Below are 16,321 nucleotides of genomic sequence, written 5' to 3'. Positions count from 1 at the left end.
TTCAACATGAGGCACAATCCAAATGACATTTTGAATCAATTTTTCGACAGTCCAAAAAATCAATTTTCTGATGAAAAACGATGACCCGTGACCTGTCGAATTTTCTCCAGATGGTCAGAAATTATAATTTTTTAATGTTTAACTTATTGACTGTAAATGACTATCGCATGTGAATAAGAACTCTTAGAACTAAAATTAGTGTGTTTAGAGTCATTTTAATGCCTGAAATTGGTCGAAATAGAAGCTTCTGAATAGGGGAAAAGGTCTGTAAAAATGGCAATTTTAGTCACATTGAGGCTTTAAAATGTATTTATTCAACATGAGGCACAATCAATAAGAAATTTTGAATCAATTTTTCGACAGTCCAAAAAATCAATTTTCTGATGAAAAACGATGACCCGTGACCTGTCGAATTTTCTCCAGATGGTCAGAAATGGTAATTTTTTAATGTTTAATTTTTTGTCTGCAAATGACTATTGCATGTGAATTCGAACTCTTAGAACTAAAATTAGTGGGTTTAGAGTCATTTTAATGCCTGAAATTGGTCGAAATAGAGCTTCTGAGTAGGAAAAAAAGTCTGTAAAAATGGCAATTTTGGTCACATTGAGGCTTTAAAATGTATTTATTCAACATGAGGCACAATCCAAATGAAATTTTGAATCAATTTTTCGACAGTCCAAAAAATCAATTTTCTGATGAAAAACGATGACCCGTGACCTGTCGAATTTTCTCCAGATGGTCAGAAATGGTAATTTTTTAATATTTAAGTTTTTTGACTGCAAATGACTATTGCATGTGAATTAGAACTCTTAGAATTAAAATTAGTGTGTTTAGAGTCATTTTAATGCCTGAAATTGGTCGAAATAGAAGCTTCTGAAAAGGAGAAAAAGTTTGTAAAAATGGCAATTTTGGTCACATTGAGGCTTTAAAAAGTAGTTATTCAACATGAGGCACAATCCAAATGAAATTTTGAATCAATTTTTCGACAGTCCAAAAAAGCAATTTTCTGATGAAAAACGATGACCCGTGACCTGTCGAATTTTCTCCAGATGGTCAGAAATGGTAATTTTTTAATGTTTAAGTTTTTTGACTGCAAATGACTATTGCATGTGAATTAGAACTCTTAGAATTAAAATTAGTGTGTTTAGAGTCATTTTAATGCCTGAAATTGGTCGAAATATAAGCTTCTGAAAAGGAGAAAAAGTTTGTAAAAATGGCAATTTTGGTCACATTGAGGCTTTAAAAAGTAGTTATTCAACAGGAGGGACAATCCAAATGAAATTTTGAATCAATTTTTCGACAGTCCAAAAAATCAATTTTCTGATGAAAAACGATGACGTGACCTGTCGAATTTTCTCCAGATGGTCAGAAATGGTAATTTTTTAATGTTTAATTTTTTGACTGTAAATGACTATCGCATGTGAATTAGAACTCTTAGAACTAAAATTAGTGTGTTTAGAGTCATTTTAATGCCTGAAATTGTTCGAAATAGAAGCTTCTGAGTAGGAGAAAAAGTCGGTAAAAATGGCAATTTTGGTCACATTGAGGCTTTAAAAAGTAGTTATTCAACATGAGGCACAATCCAAATGACATTTTGAATCAATTTTTCGACAGTCCAAAAAATCAATTTTCTGATGAAAAACGATGACCCGTGACCTGTCGAATTTTCTCCAGATGGTCAGAAATTATAATTTTTTAATGTTTAACTTATTGACTGTAAATGACTATCGCATGTGAATAAGAACTCTTAGAACTAAAATTAGTGTGTTTAGAGTCATTTTAATGCCTGAAATTGGTCGAAATAGAAGCTTCTGAATAGGAGAAAAAGTCTGTAAAAATGGCAATTTTAGTCACATTGAGGCTTTAAAATGTATTTATTCAACATGAGGCACAATCAAAAAGAAATTTTGAATCAATTTTTCGACAGTCCAAAAAATCAATTTTCTGATGAAAAACGATGACCCGTGACCTGTCGAATTTTCTCCAGATGGTCAGAAATGGTAATTTTTTAATGTTTAACCTATTGACTGTAAATGACTATCGCATGTGAATTAGAACTCTTAGAACTAAAATTAGTGTGTTTAGAGTCATTTTAATGCCTGAAATTGGTCGAAATAGAAGCTTCTGAGTAGGAGAAAAAGTCTGTAAAAATGGCAATTTTGGTCACATTGAGGCTTTAAAATGTATTTATTCAACATGAGGCACAATCCAAATGAAATTTCGAATCTATTTTTCGACAGTCCAAAAAATCAATTTTCTGATGAAAAACGATGACCCGTGAACTGTCGAATTTTCTCCAGATGGTCAGAAATGGTAATTTTTTAATGTTTAATTTTTTGACTGCAAATGACTATTGCATGTGAATTAGAACTCTTAGAATTAAAATTAGTGTGTTTAGAGTCATTTTAATGCCAGAAATTGGTCGAAATAGAAGCTTCTGAAAAGGAGAAAAAGTTTGTAAAAATGGCAATTTTGGTTACATTGAGGCTTTAAAAACTAGTTATTCAACATGAGGCACAATCCAAATGACATTTTGAATCAATTTTTCGACAGTCCAAAAAATCAATTTTCTGATGAAAAACGATGACCCGTGACCTGTCGAATTTTCTCCAGATGGTCAGAAATTATAATTTTTTAATGTTTAACTTATTGACTGTAAATGACTATCGCATGTGAATAAGAACTCTTAGAACTAAAATTAGTGTGTTTAGAGTCATTTTAATGCCTGAAATTGGTCGAAAAAGAAGCTTCTGAGTAGGAGAAAAAGTCTGTAAAAATGGCAATTTTGGTCACATTGAGGCTTTAAAAAGTAGTTATTCAACATGAGGAACAATCCAAATGACATTTTGAATCAATTTTTCGACAGTCCAAAAAATCAAATTTCTGATGAAAAACGATGACCCGTGACCTGTCGAATTTTCTCCAGATGGTCAGAAATGGTAATTTTTTAATGTTTAATTTTTTGACTGCAAATGACTATTGCATGTGAATTAGAACTCTTAGAATTAAAATTAGTGTGTTTAGAGTCATTTTAATGCCTGGAATTGGTCGAAATAGAAGCTTCTGAAAAGGAGAAAAAGTTTGTAAAAATTGCAATTTTGGTCACATTGAGGCTTTAAAAAGTAGTTATTCAACATGAGGCACAATCCAAATGACATTTTGAATCAATTTTTCGACAGTCCAAAAAATCAATTTTCTGATGAAAAGCGATGACCCGTGACCTGTCGAATTTTCTCCAGATGGTCAGAAATTATAATTTTTTAATGTTTAACTTATTGACTGTAAATGACTATCGCATGTGAATTAGAACTCTTAGAACTAAAATTAGTGTGTTTAGAGTCATTTTAATGCCTGAAATTGGTCGAAATAGAAGCTTCTGAGTAGGAGAAAAAGTCTGTAAAAATGGCAATTTTGGTCACATTGAGGCTTTAAAATGTATTTATTCAACATGAGGCACAATCCAAATGTAATTTTGAATCAATTTTTCAACAGTCCAAAAAATCAATTTTCTGATGAAAAACGATGACCCGTGACCTGTCGAATTTTCTCCAGATGGTCAGAAATGGTAATTTTTTAATGTTTAATTTTTTGACTGCAAATGACTATTGCATGTGAATTAGAACTCTTAGAATTAAAATTAGTGTGTTTAGAGTCATTTTAATGCCAGAAATTGGTCGAAATAGAAGCTTCTGAAAAGGAGAAAAAGTTTGTAAAAATGGCAATTTTGGTCACATTGAGGCTTTAAAAACTAGTTATTCAACATGAGGCACAATCCAAATGACATTTTGAATCAATTTTTCGACAGTCCAAAAAATCAATTTTCTGATGAAAAACGATGACCCGTGACCTGTCGAATTTTCTCCAGATGGTCAGAAATGGTAATTTTTTAATGTTTAACTTATTGACTGTAAATGACTATCGCATGTGAATTAGAACTCTTAGAACTAAAATTAGTGTGTTTAAAGTCATTTTAATGCCTGAAATTGGTCGAAATAGAAGCTTCTGAGTAGGAGAAAAAGTCTGTAAAAATGGCAATTTTGGTCACATTGAGGCTTTAAAATGTATTTATTCAACATGAGGCACAATCCAAATGAAATTTTGAATCAATTTTTCGACAGTCCAAAAAATCAATTTTCTGATGAAAACGTTACCTGTCGAATTTTCTCCAGATGGTCAGAAATGGTAATTTTTTAATGTTTAACCTATTGACTGTAAATGACTATCGCATGTGAATTAGAACTCTTAGAACTAAAATTAGTGTGTTTAGAGTCATTTTAATGCCTGAAATTGGTCGAAATAGAAGCTTCTGAGTAGGAGAAAAAGTCTGTAAAAATGGCAATTTTGGCAACATTGAGGATTTAAAATATATTTATTCAACATGAGGCACAATCCAAATGAAATTTCGAATCAATTTTTTGACAGTCCAAAAAATCAATTTTCTGATGAAAAACGATGACCCGTGACCTGTCGAATTTTCTCCAGATGGTCAGAAATGGTAATTTTTTAATGTTTAATTTTTTGACTGCAAATGACTATTGCATGTGAATTAGAACTCTTAGAATTAAAATTAGTGTGTTTAGAGTCATTTTAATGCCAGAAATTGGTCGAAATAGAAGCTTCTGAAAAGGAGAAAAAGTTTGTAAAAATGGCAATTTTGGTTACATTGAGGCTTTAAAAACTAGTTATTCAACATGAGGCACAATCCAAATGACATTTTGAATCAATTTTTCGACAGTCCAAAAAATCAATTTTCTGATGAAAAACGATGACCCGTGACCTGTCGAATTTTCTCCAGATGGTCAGAAATGGTAATTTTTTAATGTTTAACTTATTGACTGTAATCGCATGTGAATTAGAACTCTTAGAACTAAAATTAGTGTGTTTAAAGTCATTTTAATGCCTGAAATTGGTCGAAATAGAAGCTTCTGAGTAGGAGAAAAAGTCTGTAAAAATGGCAATTTTGGTCACATTGAGGCTTTAAAATGTATTTATTCAACATGAGGCACAATCCAAATGACATTTTGAATCAATTTTTCGACAGTCCAAAAAATCAATTTTCTGATGAAAAACGATGACCCGTGACCTGTCGAATTTTCTCCAGATGGTCAGAAATTATAATTTTTTAATGTTTAACTTATTGACTGTAAATGACTATCGCATGTGAATAAGAACTCTTAGAACTAAAATTAGTGTGTTTAGAGTCATTTTAATGCCTGAAATTGGTCGAAATAGAAGCTTCTGAATAGGGGAAAAGGTCTGTAAAAATGGCAATTTTAGTCACATTGAGGCTTTAAAATGTATTTATTCAACATGAGGCACAATCAATAAGAAATTTTGAATCAATTTTTCGACAGTCCAAAAAATCAATTTTCTGATGAAAAACGATGACCCGTGACCTGTCGAATTTTCTCCAGATGGTCAGAAATGGTAATTTTTTAATGTTTAATTTTTTGTCTGCAAATGACTATTGCATGTGAATTCGAACTCTTAGAACTAAAATTAGTGGGTTTAGAGTCATTTTAATGCCTGAAATTGGTCGAAATAGAGCTTCTGAGTAGGAAAAAAAGTCTGTAAAAATGGCAATTTTGGTCACATTGAGGCTTTAAAATGTATTTATTCAACATGAGGCACAATCCAAATGAAATTTTGAATCAATTTTTCGACAGTCCAAAAAATCAATTTTCTGATGAAAAACGATGACCCGTGACCTGTCGAATTTTCTCCAGATGGTCAGAAATGGTAATTTTTTAATGTTTAACCTATTGACTGTAAATGACTATCGCATGTGAATTAGAACTCTTAGAACTAAAATTAGTGTGTTTAGAGTCATTTTAATGCCTGAAATTGGTCGAAATAGAAGCTTCTGAGTAGGAGAAAAAGTCTGTAAAAATGGCAATTTTGGTCACATTGAGGCTTTAAAATGTATTTATTCAACATGAGGCACAATCCAAATGAAATTTCGAATCTATTTTTCGACAGTCCAAAAAATCAATTTTCTGATGAAAAACGATGACCCGTGAACTGTCGAATTTTCTCCAGATGGTCAGAAATGGTAATTTTTTAATGTTTAATTTTTTGACTGCAAATGACTATTGCATGTGAATTAGAACTCTTAGAATTAAAATTAGTGTGTTTAGAGTCATTTTAATGCCTGGAATTGGTCGAAATAGAAGCTTCTGAAAAGGAGAAAAAGTTTGTAAAAATTGCAATTTTGGTCACATTGAGGCTTTAAAAAGTAGTTATTCAACATGAGGCACAATCCAAATGACATTTTGAATCAATTTTTCGACAGTCCAAAAAATCAATTTTCTGATGAAAAGCGATGACCCGTGACCTGTCGAATTTTCTCCAGATGGTCAGAAATTATAATTTTTTAATGTTTAACTTATTGACTGTAAATGACTATCGCATGTGAATTAGAACTCTTAGAACTAAAATTAGTGTGTTTAGAGTCATTTTAATGCCTGAAATTGGTCGAAATAGAAGCTTCTGAGTAGGAGAAAAAGTCTGTAAAAATGGCAATTTTGGTCACATTGAGGCTTTAAAATGTATTTATTCAACATGAGGCACAATCCAAATGTAATTTTGAATCAATTTTTCAACAGTCCAAAAAATCAATTTTCTGATGAAAAACGATGACCCGTGACCTGTCGAATTTTCTCCAGATGGTCAGAAATGGTAATTTTTTAATGTTTAATTTTTTGACTGCAAATGACTATTGCATGTGAATTAGAACTCTTAGAATTAAAATTAGTGTGTTTAGAGTCATTTTAATGCCAGAAATTGGTCGAAATAGAAGCTTCTGAAAAGGAGAAAAAGTTTGTAAAAATGGCAATTTTGGTCACATTGAGGCTTTAAAAACTAGTTATTCAACATGAGGCACAATCCAAATGACATTTTGAATCAATTTTTCGACAGTCCAAAAAATCAATTTTCTGATGAAAAACGATGACCCGTGACCTGTCGAATTTTCTCCAGATGGTCAGAAATGGTAATTTTTTAATGTTTAACTTATTGACTGTAAATGACTATCGCATGTGAATTAGAACTCTTAGAACTAAAATTAGTGTGTTTAAAGTCATTTTAATGCCTGAAATTGGTCGAAATAGAAGCTTCTGAGTAGGAGAAAAAGTCTGTAAAAATGGCAATTTTGGTCACATTGAGGCTTTAAAATGTATTTATTCAACATGAGGCACAATCCAAATGAAATTTTGAATCAATTTTTCGACAGTCCAAAAAATCAATTTTCTGATGAAAACGTTACCTGTCGAATTTTCTCCAGATGGTCAGAAATGGTAATTTTTTAATGTTTAACCTATTGACTGTAAATGACTATCGCATGTGAATTAGAACTCTTAGAACTAAAATTAGTGTGTTTAGAGTCATTTTAATGCCTGAAATTGGTCGAAATAGAAGCTTCTGAGTAGGAGAAAAAGTCTGTAAAAATGGCAATTTTGGCAACATTGAGGATTTAAAATATATTTATTCAACATGAGGCACAATCCAAATGAAATTTCGAATCAATTTTTTGACAGTCCAAAAAATCAATTTTCTGATGAAAAACGATGACCCGTGACCTGTCGAATTTTCTCCAGATGGTCAGAAATGGTAATTTTTTAATGTTTAATTTTTTGACTGCAAATGACTATTGCATGTGAATTAGAACTCTTAGAATTAAAATTAGTGTGTTTAGAGTCATTTTAATGCCAGAAATTGGTCGAAATAGAAGCTTCTGAAAAGGAGAAAAAGTTTGTAAAAATGGCAATTTTGGTTACATTGAGGCTTTAAAAACTAGTTATTCAACATGAGGCACAATCCAAATGACATTTTGAATCAATTTTTCGACAGTCCAAAAAATCAATTTTCTGATGAAAAACGATGACCCGTGACCTGTCGAATTTTCTCCAGATGGTCAGAAATGGTAATTTTTTAATGTTTAACTTATTGACTGTAATCGCATGTGAATTAGAACTCTTAGAACTAAAATTAGTGTGTTTAAAGTCATTTTAATGCCTGAAATTGGTCGAAATAGAAGCTTCTGAGTAGGAGAAAAAGTCTGTAAAAATGGCAATTTTGGTCACATTGAGGCTTTAAAATGTATTTATTCAACATGAGGCACAATCCAAATGACATTTTGAATCAATTTTTCGACAGTCCAAAAAATCAATTTTCTGATGAAAAACGATGACCCGTGACCTGTCGAATTTTCTCCAGATGGTCAGAAATTATAATTTTTTAATGTTTAACTTATTGACTGTAAATGACTATCGCATGTGAATAAGAACTCTTAGAACTAAAATTAGTGTGTTTAGAGTCATTTTAATGCCTGAAATTGGTCGAAATAGAAGCTTCTGAATAGGGGAAAAGGTCTGTAAAAATGGCAATTTTAGTCACATTGAGGCTTTAAAATGTATTTATTCAACATGAGGCACAATCAATAAGAAATTTTGAATCAATTTTTCGACAGTCCAAAAAATCAATTTTCTGATGAAAAACAATGACCCGTGACCTGTCGAATTTTCTCCAGATGGTCAGAAATGGTAATTTTTTAATGTTTAATTTTTTGTCTGCAAATGACTATTGCATGTGAATTCGAACTCTTAGAACTAAAATTAGTGGGTTTAGAGTCATTTTAATGCCTGAAATTGGTCGAAATAGAGCTTCTGAGTAGGAAAAAAAGTCTGTAAAAATGGCAATTTTGGTCACATTGAGGCTTTAAAATGTATTTATTCAACATGAGGCACAATCCAAATGAAATTTTGAATCAATTTTTCGACAGTCCAAAAAATCAATTTTCTGATGAAAAACGATGACCCGTGACCTGTCGAATTTTCTCCAGATGGTCAGAAATGGTAATTTTTTAATGTTTAACCTATTGACTGTAAATGACTATCGCATGTGAATTAGAACTCTTAGAACTAAAATTAGTGTGTTTAGAGTCATTTTAATGCCTGAAATTGGTCGAAATAGAAGCTTCTGAGTAGGAGAAAAAGTCTGTAAAAATGGCAATTTTGGTCACATTGAGGCTTTAAAATGTATTTATTCAACATGAGGCACAATCCAAATGAAATTTCGAATCTATTGTTCGACAGTCCAAAAAATCAATTTTCTGATGAAAAACGATGACCCGTGAACTGTCGAATTTTCTCCAGATGGTCAGAAATGGTAATTTTTTAATGTTTAATTTTTTGACTGCAAATGACTATTGCATGTGAATTAGAACTCTTAGAATTAAAATTAGTGTGTTTAGAGTCATTTTAATGCCAGAAATTGGTCGAAATAGAAGCTTCTGAAAAGGAGAAAAAGTTTGTAAAAATGGCAATTTTGGTCACATTGAGGCTTTAAAAACTAGTTATTCAACATGAGGCACAATCCAAATGACATTTTGAATCAATTTTTCGACAGTCCAAAAAATCAATTTTCTGATGAAAAACGATGACCCGTGACCTGTCGAATTTTCTCCAGATGGTCAGAAATGGTAATTTTTTAATGTTTAACTTATTGACTGTAAATGACTATCGCATGTGAATTAGAACTCTTAGAACTAAAATTAGTGTGTTTAAAGTCATTTTAATGCCTGAAATTGGTCGAAATAGAAGCTTCTGAGTAGGAGAAAAAGTCTGTAAAAATGGCAATTTTGGTCACATTGAGGCTTTAAAATGTATTTATTCAACATGAGGCACAATCCAAATGAAATTTTGAATCAATTTTTCGACAGTCCAAAAAATCAATTTTCTGATGAAAACGTTACCTGTCGAATTTTCTCCAGATGGTCAGAAATGGTAATTTTTTAATGTTTAACCTATTGACTGTAAATGACTATCGCATGTGAATTAGAACTCTTAGAACTAAAATTAGTGTGTTTAGAGTCATTTTAATGCCTGAAATTGGTCGAAATAGAAGCTTCTGAGTAGGAGAAAAAGTCTGTAAAAATGGCAATTTTGGCAACATTGAGGATTTAAAATATATTTATTCAACATGAGGCACAATCCAAATGAAATTTCGAATCAATTTTTTGACAGTCCAAAAAATCAATTTTCTGATGAAAAACGATGACCCGTGACCTGTCGAATTTTCTCCAGATGGTCAGAAATGGTAATTTTTTAATGTTTAATTTTTTGACTGCAAATGACTATTGCATGTGAATTAGAACTCTTAGAATTAAAATTAGTGTGTTTAGAGTCATTTTAATGCCAGAAATTGGTCGAAATAGAAGCTTCTGAAAAGGAGAAAAAGTTTGTAAAAATGGCAATTTTGGTTACATTGAGGCTTTAAAAACTAGTTATTCAACATGAGGCACAATCCAAATGACATTTTGAATCAATTTTTCGACAGTCCAAAAAATCAATTTTCTGATGAAAAACGATGACCCGTGACCTGTCGAATTTTCTCCAGATGGTCAGAAATGGTAATTTTTTAATGTTTAACTTATTGACTGTAATCGCATGTGAATTAGAACTCTTAGAACTAAAATTAGTGTGTTTAAAGTCATTTTAATGCCTGAAATTGGTCGAAATAGAAGCTTCTGAGTAGGAGAAAAAGTCTGTAAAAATGGCAATTTTGGTCACATTGAGGCTTTAAAATGTATTTATTCAACATGAGGCACAATCCAAATGACATTTTGAATCAATTTTTCGACAGTCCAAAAAATCAATTTTCTGATGAAAAACGATGACCCGTGACCTTTCGAATTTTCTCCAGATGGTCAGAAATTATAATTTTTTAATGTTTAACTTATTGACTGTAAATGACTATCGCATGTGAATAAGAACTCTTAGAACTAAAATTAGTGTGTTTAGAGTCATTTTAATGCCTGAAATTGGTCGAAATAGAAGCTTCTGAATAGGGGAAAAGGTCTGTAAAAATGGCAATTTTAGTCACATTGAGGCTTTAAAATGTATTTATTCAACATGAGGCACAATCAATAAGAAATTTTGAATCAATTTTTCGACAGTCCAAAAAATCAATTTTCTGATGAAAAACGATGACCCGTGACCTGTCGAATTTTCTCCAGATGGTCAGAAATGGTAATTTTTTAATGTTTAATTTTTTGTCTGCAAATGACTATTGCATGTGAATTCGAACTCTTAGAACTAAAATTAGTGGGTTTAGAGTCATTTTAATGCCTGAAATTGGTCGAAATAGAGCTTCTGAGTAGGAAAAAAAGTCTGTAAAAATGGCAATTTTGGTCACATTGAGGCTTTAAAATGTATTTATTCAACATGAGGCACAATCCAAATGAAATTTTGAATCAATTTTTCGACAGTCCAAAAAATCAATTTTCTGATGAAAAACGATGACCCGTGACCTGTCGAATTTTCTCCAGATGGTCAGAAATGGTAATTTTTTAATATTTAAGTTTTTTGACTGCAAATGACTATTGCATGTGAATTAGAACTCTTAGAATTAAAATTAGTGTGTTTAGAGTCATTTTAATGCCTGAAATTGGTCGAAATAGAAGCTTCTGAAAAGGAGAAAAAGTTTGTAAAAATGGCAATTTTGGTCACATTGAGGCTTTAAAAAGTAGTTATTCAACATGAGGCACAATCCAAATGAAATTTTGAATCAATTTTTCGACAGTCCAAAAAAGCAATTTTCTGATGAAAAACGATGACCCGTGACCTGTCGAATTTTCTCCAGATGGTCAGAAATGGTAATTTTTTAATGTTTAAGTTTTTTGACTGCAAATGACTATTGCATGTGAATTAGAACTCTTAGAATTAAAATTAGTGTGTTTAGAGTCATTTTAATGCCTGAAATTGGTCGAAATATAAGCTTCTGAAAAGGAGAAAAAGTTTGTAAAAATGGCAATTTTGGTCACATTGAGGCTTTAAAAAGTAGTTATTCAACAGGAGGGACAATCCAAATGAAATTTTGAATCAATTTTTCGACAGTCCAAAAAATCAATTTTCTGATGAAAAACGATGACGTGACCTGTCGAATTTTCTCCAGATGGTCAGAAATGGTAATTTTTTAATGTTTAATTTTTTGACTGTAAATGACTATCGCATGTGAATTAGAACTCTTAGAACTAAAATTAGTGTGTTTAGAGTCATTTTAATGCCTGAAATTGTTCGAAATAGAAGCTTCTGAGTAGGAGAAAAAGTCGGTAAAAATGGCAATTTTGGTCACATTGAGGCTTTAAAAAGTAGTTATTCAACATGAGGCACAATCCAAATGACATTTTGAATCAATTTTTCGACAGTCCAAAAAATCAATTTTCTGATGAAAAACGATGACCCGTGACCTGTCGAATTTTCTCCAGATGGTCAGAAATTATAATTTTTTAATGTTTAACTTATTGACTGTAAATGACTATCGCATGTGAATAAGAACTCTTAGAACTAAAATTAGTGTGTTTAGAGTCATTTTAATGCCTGAAATTGGTCGAAATAGAAGCTTCTGAATAGGAGAAAAAGTCTGTAAAAATGGCAATTTTAGTCACATTGAGGCTTTAAAATGTATTTATTCAACATGAGGCACAATCAAAAAGAAATTTTGAATCAATTTTTCGACAGTCCAAAAAATCAATTTTCTGATGAAAAACGATGACCCGTGACCTGTCGAATTTTCTCCAGATGGTCAGAAATGGTAATTTTTTAATGTTTAACCTATTGACTGTAAATGACTATCGCATGTGAATTAGAACTCTTAGAACTAAAATTAGTGTGTTTAGAGTCATTTTAATGCCTGAAATTGGTCGAAATAGAAGCTTCTGAGTAGGAGAAAAAGTCTGTAAAAATGGCAATTTTGGTCACATTGAGGCTTTAAAATGTATTTATTCAACATGAGGCACAATCCAAATGAAATTTCGAATCTATTTTTCGACAGTCCAAAAAATCAATTTTCTGATGAAAAACGATGACCCGTGAACTGTCGAATTTTCTCCAGATGGTCAGAAATGGTAATTTTTTAATGTTTAATTTTTTGACTGCAAATGACTATTGCATGTGAATTAGAACTCTTAGAATTAAAATTAGTGTGTTTAGAGTCATTTTAATGCCAGAAATTGGTCGAAATAGAAGCTTCTGAAAAGGAGAAAAAGTTTGTAAAAATGGCAATTTTGGTTACATTGAGGCTTTAAAAACTAGTTATTCAACATGAGGCACAATCCAAATGACATTTTGAATCAATTTTTCGACAGTCCAAAAAATCAATTTTCTGATGAAAAACGATGACCCGTGACCAGTCGAATTTTCTCCAGATGGTCAGAAATGGTAATTTTTTAATGTTTAACTTATTGACTGTAAATGACTATCGCATGTGAATTAGAACTCTTAGAACTAAAATTAGTGTGTTTAAAGTCATTTTAATGCCTGAAATTGGTCGAAATAGAAGCTTCTGAGTAGGAGAAAAAGTCTGTAAAAATGGCAATTTTGGTCACATTGAGGCTTTAAAAAGTAGTTATTCAACATGAGGAACAATCCAAATGACATTTTGAATCAATTTTTCGACAGTCCAAAAAATCAAATTTCTGATGAAAAACGATGACCCGTGACCTGTCGAATTTTCTCCAGATGGTCAGAAAAGGTAATTTTTTAATGTTTAATTTTTTGACTGCAAATGACTATTGCATGTGAATTAGAACTCTTAGAATTAAAATTAGTGTGTTTAGAGTCATTTTAATGCCTGAAATTGGTCGAAATAGAAGCTTCTGAAAAGGAGAAAAAGTTTGTAAAAATGGCAATTTTGGTCACATTGAGGCTTTAAAATGTATTTATTCAACATGAGGCACAATCCAAATGAAATTTTGAATCAATTTTTCGACAGTCCAAAAAAGCAATTTTCTGATGAAAAACGATGACCCGTGACCTGTCGAATTTTCTCCAGATGGTCAGAAATGGTAATTTTTTAATGTTTAATTTTTTGACTGCAAATGACTATTGCATGTGAATTAGAACTCTTAGAATTAAAATTAGTGTGTTTAGAGTCATTTTAATGCCTGAAATTGGTCGAAATAGAAGCTTCTGAAAAGGAGAAAAAGTTTGTAAAAATGGCAATTTTGGTCACATTGAGGCTTTAAAAAGTAGTTATTCAACATGAGGAACAATCCAAATGACATTTTGAATCAATTTTTCGACTGTCCAAAAAATCAAATTTCTGATGAAAAACGATGACCCGTGACCTGTCGAATTTTCTCCAGATGGTCAGAAATGGTAATTTTTTAATGTTTAATTTTTTGACTGCAAATGACTATTGCATGTGAATTAGAACTCTTAGAATTAAAATTAGTGTGTTTAGAGTCATTTTAATGCCTGGAATTGGTCGAAATAGAAGCTTCTGAAAAGGAGAAAAAGTTTGTAAAAATGGCAATTTTGGTCACATTGAGGCTTTAAAATGTATTTATTCAACATGAGGCACAATCCAAATGAAATTTTGAATCAATTTTTCGACAGTCCAAAAAAGCAATTTTCTGATGAAAAACGATGACCCGTGACCTGTCGAATTTTCTCCAGATGGTCAGAAATTATAATTTTTTAATGTTTAACTTATTGACTGTAAATGACTATCGCATGTGAATAGGAACTCTTAGAACTAAAATTAGTGTGTTTAGAGTCATTTTAATGCCTGAAATTGGTCGAAAAAGAAGCTTCTGAGTAGGAGAAAAAGTCTGTAAAAATGGCAATTTTGGTCACATTGAGGCTTTAAAATGTATTTATTCAACATGAGGCACAATCCAAATGTAATTTTGAATCAATTTTTCAACAGTCCAAAAAATCAATTTTCTGATGAAAAACGATGACCCGTGACCTGTCGAATTTTCTCCAGATGGTCAGAAATGGTAATTTTTTAATGTTTAATTTTTTGACTGCAAATGACTATTGCATGTGAATTAGAACTCTTAGAATTAAAATTAGTGTGTTTAGAGTCATTTTAATGCCAGAAATTGGTCGAAATAGAAGCTTCTGAAAAGGAGAAAAAGTTTGTAAAAATGGCAATTTTGGTCACATTGAGGCTTTAAAAACTAGTTATTCAACATGAGGCACAATCCAAATGACATTTTGAATCAATTTTTCGACAGTCCAAAAAATCAATTTTCTGATGAAAAACGATGACCCGTGACCTGTCGAATTTTCTCCAGATGGTCAGAAATGGTAATTTTTTAATGTTTAACTTATTGACTGTAAATGACTATCGCATGTGAATTAGAACTCTTAGAACTAAAATTAGTGTGTTTAAAGTCATTTTAATGCCTGAAATTGGTCGAAATAGAAGCTTCTGAGTAGGAGAAAAAGTCTGTAAAAATGGCAATTTTGGTCACATTGAGGCTTTAAAATGTATTTATTCAACATGAGGCACAATCCAAATGAAATTTTGAATCAATTTTTCGACAGTCCAAAAAATCAATTTTCTGATGAAAACGTTACCTGTCGAATTTTCTCCAGATGGTCAGAAATGGTAATTTTTTAATGTTTAACCTATTGACTGTAAATGACTATCGCATGTGAATTAGAACTCTTAGAACTAAAATTAGTGTGTTTAGAGTCATTTTAATGCCTGAAATTGGTCGAAATAGAAGCTTCTGAGTAGGAGAAAAAGTCTGTAAAAATGGCAATTTTGGCAACATTGAGGATTTAAAATATATTTATTCAACATGAGGCACAATCCAAATGAAATTTCGAATCAATTTTTTGACAGTCCAAAAAATCAATTTTCTGATGAAAAACGATGACCCGTGACCTGTCGAATTTTCTCCAGATGGTCAGAAATGGTAATTTTTTAATGTTTAATTTTTTGACTGCAAATGACTATTGCATGTGAATTAGAACTCTTAGAATTAAAATTAGTGTGTTTAGAGTCATTTTAATGCCAGAAATTGGTCGAAATAGAAGCTTCTGAAAAGGAGAAAAAGTTTGTAAAAATGGCAATTTTGGTTACATTGAGGCTTTAAAAACTAGTTATTCAACATGAGGCACAATCCAAATGACATTTTGAATCAATTTTTCGACAGTCCAAAAAATCAATTTTCTGATGAAAAACGATGACCCGTGACCTGTCGAATTTTCTCCAGATGGTCAGAAATGGTAATTTTTTAATGTTTAACTTATTGACTGTAATCGCATGTGAATTAGAACTCTTAGAACTAAAATTAGTGTGTTTAAAGTCATTTTAATGCCTGAAATTGGTCGAAATAGAAGCTTCTGAGTAGGAGAAAAAGTCTGTAAAAATGGCAATTTTGGTCACATTGAGGCTTTAAAATGTATTTATTCAACATGAGGCACAATCCAAATGACATTTTGAATCAATTTTTCGACAGTCCAAAAAATCAATTTTCTGATGAAAAACGATGACCCGTGACCTGTCGAATTTTCTCCAGATG

Source organism: Triturus cristatus, chromosome 1_2 (genome assembly GCF_964204655.1).
Source record: "Triturus cristatus chromosome 1_2, aTriCri1.1, whole genome shotgun sequence".
Lineage (NCBI taxonomy): Eukaryota > Metazoa > Chordata > Amphibia > Caudata > Salamandridae > Triturus > Triturus cristatus.
This window is presented reverse-complemented; position numbering follows the sequence as displayed.